The sequence below is a fragment of the Aulonocara sp. 'chitande type north' Nkhata Bay genome, linkage group LG20 (genome assembly GCF_057382095.1).
Source record: "Aulonocara sp. 'chitande type north' Nkhata Bay isolate Kocher_YH1m ecotype deep benthic linkage group LG20, A_spYH_male_GT1.1, whole genome shotgun sequence".
Taxonomy (NCBI): Eukaryota; Metazoa; Chordata; class Actinopteri; order Cichliformes; family Cichlidae; genus Aulonocara; species Aulonocara sp. 'chitande type north' Nkhata Bay.
Window position 1 is genome coordinate 844,951 of NC_141363.1, and position 8,732 is coordinate 853,682.

Genomic DNA, 8,732 nt, shown 5'->3' on the forward strand with positions numbered 1-8,732 from the left:
GTTTGCCGAGAGAACCAAAGCCATGCCCCGTGTTACAGGAAATTACTCTGAGAATGAGCACAATAAGATAGCCCACCACCTTTTCCTTGCTGTGTGCTTTCTCTGTATTGTTTCAGAAACACTATGCGGTTCAGCTGCAAACAAAAACGAAAAGAAAAAAGCTGAGTGACTCAACAGTATATAGTTTCAATCATTACATCACAGTTTATCAGCGTTTCTTCACATTTTGAAATGCAGCCCGTGCACTTGGCACAGCTGTCAAAGCAGCCTATTTTTAGCCTTTAATAATAAGAGAAAAATCTATCGGTAAACCACACATTCTGTAACCCAAATGTGCTTCTTACAAAAACAGCCAAGCATATCTTCAGATAAAATGACTTAGCTACTGTGGAGCAGCACATAGCGGAGCTCCTCTGATCCACCCTTGGACTGTTTATTTGTTTAAGCCTCATAGTCTACGCTGTCTTGTTGATAACCAACTCATTTGCAATGATAACATGCCCAAGAGGCGAAAATGAGGCCATTCACCACGGCTGTGCTGATAGCGGATGAGGAACTCAGAAGCTGTGATTGGCTTGACTGTGATGTTCAATTAATAGTCGACTCACCGAGTGCTAACACACATCAAAGTGCCCCATTGGGCCAAATCAGTGATTGACAGAGCAGAATAATCCTGGCACGGAGGTGCTGAGCTATGTTATCTCTAACACAGTGGACACACCAAACAAGTAATATACCGAGAAAAATGAAAAGAGGAAGACTGGATTGTCTACAGTCAGCCATTTTTTAAACGGGAAGCTGTCATCCAGGTCTGCCCCCAACACGTCTTGTAAAAAGCACATGAGCAGAGATTCATACAAACACCCAACTTTACCCACCTTCCATCTTCAGTGTCTTCCAATCTCTCGTGCAACCAGAATAAAAAGCTGCTTAGACAGTGGGACCCTGCCACAGTTTGGCTGCAACAAAGGAATTGCATGGAGTACCCTGTGGGCCTGTGCGTTCTGGCTGGCAGCTTTACATATAAAGCAGGCAGGCCTATCTGTCTCTGCACAGGCTGCGGCCACAAAGTCCGAATCCCCAGCTTTGAACACTCTGAGGATCCTGGCTCTGGAGTTCTGTACAGGGTGAGATTAACAACAAACACTAAACATTACTCTTCTGCTCATGTCTCAAAGAAGAAGGGAAAACACAAAATGCTGGGAAGTTTGGTCGAATAAAAGTCTCCGCTTCACTCTGAGCACACACAATTTTTTACCGTGTCCTTTAAAGTGCCTGATAAATCTTTGCCGTTCTTCCTCCGATAATTTTGTGCTGTGTTTGTTAAATTCAAGTGCTAAAGCGTTAAATGCAAACAAAGATTAGGAGAAATGTCTTGCGTGATAGTGCCATGCAGATTGATGGGGGTGGTTATGGAACGAGTTGTTATCATGACCACATGGTGCTCTCAGCCTTTTAAATACGTGTTTGGATTTCTGCTTTAGAATGGATTTCATAAAGGATCATAGTTTCGTCCTTTGTAGGTGGTTTATTAAGCGTTACAGCATAGTCAAAAAAACCTGAGATGCAAATCAACACTGACATCTACAGCACGTTATATGAAGCTACACTTCACTAATGACAGGGAAGCCAAACTATGGTTCATCAGGTAATTCAATTTATGTATTAATTTAAGCTTTCTGATAATCAAGATACCTGAGAAAATAATATCACCATGCCCCCGTTTGATTTTTGCAGCGATGCTCTGATTGTGTCTTGTGTTATGAATCTGCTTCGGTCCTTTCCATTGTAATTGCTGCTAATGCCATTATCACCATTCTTCTGTTCATATCATGTAGCAAATAGTCCTAATTTAGCATCTTCCTGTTCCTTTGGCGACACATTGCTGCATATCTAGACTGACCCCCAGTGGATGTGATATAAAACAACATATTCAGTGCAGTCATTACAATCACACAGTCACAGATTTCCTCATTCTATAACAGAGCTTCATTTCATGTGTCTGTCGGCTACAGTGCATCAGTAAAAAATCAGTAAACTGCAGCACATCGTGAAATTAGTTACCCCACTGCAGTGGTGTCCAAGAATCTGGGACCATATGGGAAAAAATTATTGGAATATTTCATTATTTAGAAACATTTCAAAACACAGGAAGTTATTGCAAATAAAACTGAAAAGGAAATATGACATGCCTCAGGTTGTGTCCTTTCCACTGAAGAAGTATCCAGATAAACTTTCATCTACTTACAGTGCCGTGGAAAAGTGTGTGTGCCCCACTTCTTTATTTATTTAATTATTTACATTTTCTGCATATTTATCATACTTGCATGTTTCAGATAATAAAACAAAGTTTAATACTAGACAAAGATAACCTGAGAAAATGCAAAATGAGGCATTTAAATGCTGATTTCATTTAATGAGGGAAAAAGATATTCAAACATAACTAGTCCTGTTTAAAGAGGTAATTGCCGCCTCTTGGCAAATCATGTATTAACTGTGATTATCCACATTATTTTGAAAGGGTTTAATTTCACTAGCCACATCCAACCAAGTCTGATTACTGCCAGACTTGTTGAATACAGAAATCACTCAAATAGAACCAATCTGACAAGTGAAGTAAGGAAAAGATCTCGAAAAAATATCACATCATGCCTCGTTTTAAAGAAACAGCTGAGAAACAAAGTCATTGACATCTACAAAGCCATTTCTAAGGCTGAGTGAAACACAGTGAGAGCCATTATCCAAACATGTAGAAAATCTGGAACAATGGTAAACCTTCCCAACAGCCTACCAAAATTATTCCAAGAGCACTTTGTCGACTCATCCAGGAGTTCATCACACTCGTAAGTTAAGGCCAGTGTTCACGATTCAACAATAAGAATTAATTCTTATTATACTCAACTTTTTTTTCTTTTTTCTGTTGCCCAAATTGTAGAAGTTTAATGGCTTTGCCTTAAACAAGATGTGTACAGTCGGGGTTAAAGTGTGATTCAGCAGGTCGGGAACCCTAAAAGTGTCTGTGATGGCTTAGTGTGGGAAAAGAAACATAACTCACAATAATTTCTATTGAGCGCTCGCATATGCTTAGTGTACAGGCTGTGATCAGCTGACCTGCTGCTCTTTGTGTATTTACACAACTAAATTAAACCAGATGTAAGCAGATGTGTCCTGGCTGATTTCCATACACTGACAGTCAGTGTTGGGCAAGTTACTTTGAAAAAGTAATTAATTATAGTTACTAGTTACTTCTTCAAAAAAGTAACTGAGTTAGTAACTGAGTTACAAGATTCTAAAAGTAATTAATTACTTGAAAAGGAACTATTGCGTTACTTTAAAAAAAATGTTTAACCCTCTGGGGTCCAGGGTATAATTGTCCATTTTTAACTACTTTTGATGTTTCCTCCACATCTCACCTTTAAAAACTGTTTACTTGTTTGGTCTCATCCTTTTCAGCACAACCTCACGTGTCTGAATCTACAGTCATGTTTTCATTTTTTACAGACTGTATTAACACAATTGATCTAAAATCAGACAAAAAAAACTAAATCCGAGGAGAAAAGGTGATATTTTTTACTGTAACAACCACAAACATGTTTAATGAATCATATTTCATAATGTTAAATGCAAATATAAATTGTCAATTTTAAAATCCTATGCACAAGTTTTGCAAACAACAAAGTTATTTGCATCCATTTACCTTTTACCTTGATTTTTTTAAATAACCATTTCAAACTATTTACAGAACAATCAGCTGTTCTTCAATAAGATGCCACAAATTATTTGTGCCACTGCAAAAACATCATTTCTGTCCACTATAAAGGAAACATCACAGCCTGATACCTGCAGCTCTGACAGCAGCAGGTGTATCACTGCTGTTTCTACCTGGAGACAGCAGTCGCCTCAACACAAAACTATCCACAACACTACACACTAACTACACAAGACAACACATTAACTACACACTGCAAACACGCTAAACGTCTCAAATCTCTCACATCTCAAAACTCGCTCTCTCTTTTTCTGCTGTCTTTTTCTCTCTCTCGCCCTCACTCCTAAAACTTCCCCCTCTTCCTAAACAACCAAATGTCATGTTGCCATATCATTTTTTGATTGGTCGACATGGTGCATTTTTCCACCAACACCAAAGGGCTGTTTTTTTGTTTTGTTTTGTATTTTTTTGCTCATAAGCAGAGAGGTCTCGCTGCGCTGTCCTTAGACAGTAAACGTGAGGAAACTATTGAGGAATAAACAGCATATATCTTGTTTATCATGACTCTGGTTTTAAGTGGCCTATCAACACAAACAATTTATAAACTGGTATATGTCACCTTGTTGCTTTGTCTTTAAGTGGTCATGTGATTGGCTTACCACGACTACTTTATTCTTCCTCAGTCAACCAGCAGCACTCATCTCATTGTTTTGCCCCCTTAGCTCCAGGTGTTGTGCCAAAAAGTGATTGCTGCCTGGGGGAGCGCAGCTGCTAAACGCTGTAGCGCCCAGATTACTTACAGCTCCTTCCGTTAGGGCTGTGCGATATGACCAAAATCTCATATCCCGATATAAAACATCTAAATATAAACAATGATATGAAAAACAAAAATGTAACATTTTCTGTAAATTCTGTGAATCTCGGGCAGCTCGACTTGCGTGAAGTGTTTCCAGCTGGGCGTCGTGTATCTGGAGTTGAGTGTTTTACCGATGCATGAAACTACACATTTTTAGACATAGGTTGTAACAGCCGTCGTTTTCTTTGCAGCGTGCTGCAGGGAAAAGCCTGCTCTAACGTTTGAGTCTAAGGTTTATTTTTTAGCACCTGACGGCTCTTTTTTGCTTCTCATCGGTAAATATTTCACGCGATTCAGTTTATTTTGAAAAGTCTCAACAGGATCTTGAGCTTTATTGTGAAAGGTTTATGTGGAAAATAAACAAGCGGACACACGATGGTTTTACTGTCGTTGTTGCTAACATAAAAACAGGCCCATCTGTAGTGTGGTTATATTAAATGTAAGAGAAAGAGAGAACTTTAAGAAATGAATATAGCCACTACAGTGACCATCAAAACCATGAAAACATATTGCCGTAAACAGTTTATTTTGCGACACCACGAAACAAACGATAGCGTAAAATGAAACGATAGACGTTTTCATATCGTCATATCTATATGAACAGCCCTAACTTCCGTGCAACTGATATAAGATGCGGTGAGCTGAACACAGCTCCAGCCATCTGTTTGTTGAAAAATAGTAACGCAACCGCATTTTCTTGTTAGAAACGGTAACGGCCTTGTAACGATAGAAATAGTAATTAGTTAGATTACTCATTACTGAAAAAACTAACACCGTTAGTAACGCCGTTATTCCCATCACTGCTTACACTGTTGATGCTGTCTTTATAGGTATTGGACTGTAAAATTTTCGTATGAAGGCGGAATTTAAGCGTCATCAGCTGAAATTCATATGAATCTCTGCTACACTTGATGTAACCCGACTCTGACCATGAAACCACAGCAGTCACACACTATTCTTTACTAACTAAAGTGCTGAATCCATCACAGTACAGCAAACTATCCTGCAGAGTACTTTTATGCAGCCTTTAAATGGCAGTTAGTCTGTCTCAGTTTGACTTGCAGCATGTTTCACAACATGAAAAAAATAATGTCAGTACAGACCAACACTGTACACCCAACATCTGATTTAAAAACACGAGGACGTGTAAGCTTGTAATGTATCAAATCCCACTGAGCAGCCCTTACCTTTAAAAATAACCTCTCTTCTTCCTCTCCATCTCTGAGTGAAGTTCGCCCTCTTTCTTTTCTCTCCCAGTGGAAAACAGCAGCAGGACCTTCAGCAACACGCTGCACACAAACAGTTTGTGTGTTTGCTGATGTTTGTTGAGCTGATAGAAACGTTGCATTTAAATTACCTGACACTTAAAAAAGTTACTCCTCCTCTGCTCCTCTTCAGTAGCGTTAGCTAGATGCTGAAGTAAGCACTGCAACTTATGGACATCTGCAGTCGTTTACGTAGTGTTGTTCAAAAACAACAACAACAAAAGCTCCCACTTTGAACCCCTGTTATGAGGATGTAAGGAGTAGAAAGTACAGATATTTGTTTAAAAATGTTGGGAGTAAAAGTAAAAAGTAATCAGAAAATAAAGACTCAAGGAAAGTACACGAAACATGAAAACTGTACTTAAGTATCTCTGCTGTGGACTGATTTGACAAAAGTTGAACTTTTTGAAATGTTTGAGTCCCATAAAACTAACATTGAAATAAAAAGAAATCATTCCAACAGTCAAACATGGTGGTGGTAGTATGATGGTCTGGGGCTGCGTTGGTGCCTCAAGGCCTGGATGACTTACTGCAATTGATAGAACCTTGAACTCTGCTCTCTACCAGAAAATCCTGCAGGAAAATATCCGACCATCTGTTCAAGCCTTGAAGCTCGACACACATGGGTGATGCAGCAGGAAAATGATCCAAAACACACCAGCAAGTCCACCTCTGAGTAGCTCTAAAATACATAGTGAAGGTTTTGGAGTGGCCTAGACAAAGTCGGAACTTAAATCCGATCAGGATGGTTTGTCAAGAAATTAAATAGGCTGGTCAACCTTAAAAACATTTTATTCAATCTTAAAAACCCTCCATTGTGGCTCAATTTAATTTGGCAAAGAAGAGTAAGCCAAAAATTTTCCACAGCAATGTGAAAGACTCATTGTCAGTCATCCAGTTATCGCAAATGCTTGCCAAGCAGTTATTAGGTTTAGGGGTTAGAGGTTAGAGGTCGCATAGGGCCGGGTAGGTTTGGATAGCTAGTTTTTGTTACTAAATGAAATCATTGCTGAAAAACTGCATTATGTATTTACTGATACATCAAAATCAGGAAGAAATGAGGAAGTGGGCACTGTAACAGTGGCTTTTTAAAATGAATCCACCAGCAGTCACTGCTCACTGCTCACCCGCTTCTGGAGTTAATGTTTATTTTAACATTTCGCTCGGATTGTAACCTGATGCTTTCTTGACTTTCGTGAACAATATATCAGCATAAGACCCGTTATTAAGAGTATTCTGCTGTTCTTTTTCAAATGCAGTACCAAGGATTGGACCACAAGATGTCAACATTTTTCCACATAAAAACAATCCCTTGATGGCAATTTAGTGTGTTCATTCTGTCATTATTGTACAGGAAGTGATGCATTTTACGTGTAAAAAGTACGTTTTTTTACCCAACATTTGACTCAAGAATACTTTGGTATACAGTGATCATGGTCAACTCAGTGACTGCAGGCTGCCCAGGTCCTGTGGCTGCAAAACAAGTCCAAATCACCAGCCCTCCATCACCATGCTTCAGCTTGTTTGTGCCAATATGCTATGTTTGATTTTCACCAAACGAGGCGCTGTGTATTATGACCAAACAGCTGCACTTTGATCTCGTCTGTCCAAAGAACAGAAGTGTTATAGGTGGTTCAGATGCAGCAAACCCAAGGGATGTGTCCATGTTCCTTTTACAGGGTAGAGGCAGCTTTTGCTAATAGCCAAACTTGTTTAGTCTTTTTATAATTTTATGGTCATGAATTTTTAAGTGTAACATGCTAACCGGGGCCTGCATAGTCTGAGATGTAGCTGTTTGGAATTGCATGGTCTGACCTTGGGGGAAATTTTCTGGGACATTCACTCCTGGGAAGATTGTGGCACATCTGAGTCCTCCAACCAGCAAACTACCAAAATTTACTTTTAGAAAAACTTTAGAGATGTGATCACAATTACTTATGATTAGTTACTTAAGTGTATTGAGGCAGTATGTGTTTTTGTTGTTTTTCACAGGAATGCAGAGTCCTGTGAAACAATTTATTTCCCTGTCATGTTGTCTCACACTTTCAGTCCCTCTGAACCAGAATGAATGAAATGAACTATAAGTCTAAAGCACCAAACTTCAAGAATGACCATAAAATACAAACGACTGACCTTTTAACAAACAATTTAAATTCTTCAAGCATAAGTATTGTTTTCTCTCTTGTCCAGTTTTGTGTTTGCTGGCATCTGGATGTGAATCAGGGTATAAAAACTTGACAGTTCTGTCTGATGTCTGACCAGTTATGTGTCGTTTGTTTGCTTCAGTGACACTTTTTTAATTATAATTTTTATCTCCGTAGACTTAAAAAGCAACAACGTGTTTCAACAACTTTCTGCACTGACCCAACTCTTGCATCACATCTTGAAATCTACATTTGTGATGCTGCCGCTGCCAAGCGCTAGCTGATAGGATCACTTGTTGCCACTAGGTGTCTCTGTAGCATTTCAGCTGCTCTGGGTGATGTTAAGGGCTGAGAATATTATTTCATAATTATTCATCATCAAGGAGAGTCGTATTATAGCCACGTCTAGTCTGAGGCACATACTTTAGCCTGTTTCAGAGGCATGTGGATGAATCATTTAATGTGAACTCTGTTCAAACTGCGGATACGGAGTTATCCTGTGAAATCATCTCTTCAAAAGCATCAAAAGCAGAAAAGAGAACTGGCTTGAGATTGCAATTTAACTCATGGCTGCGACTGCCTTGGATGTTTCCACGAAGGAGTTTTATTGGGTATCTGCCGGCAGGTAAGACATTTTAGATCAGAGAGAGGTGAGAGGAGAGAGCAGATGGCACACAGGAGGGGGGGGCCTGGCGCCCGACCTGGACACTGTGCTGGAAATCTGAAATTTGAATAACAGTTAACAAGATGAACAAAAT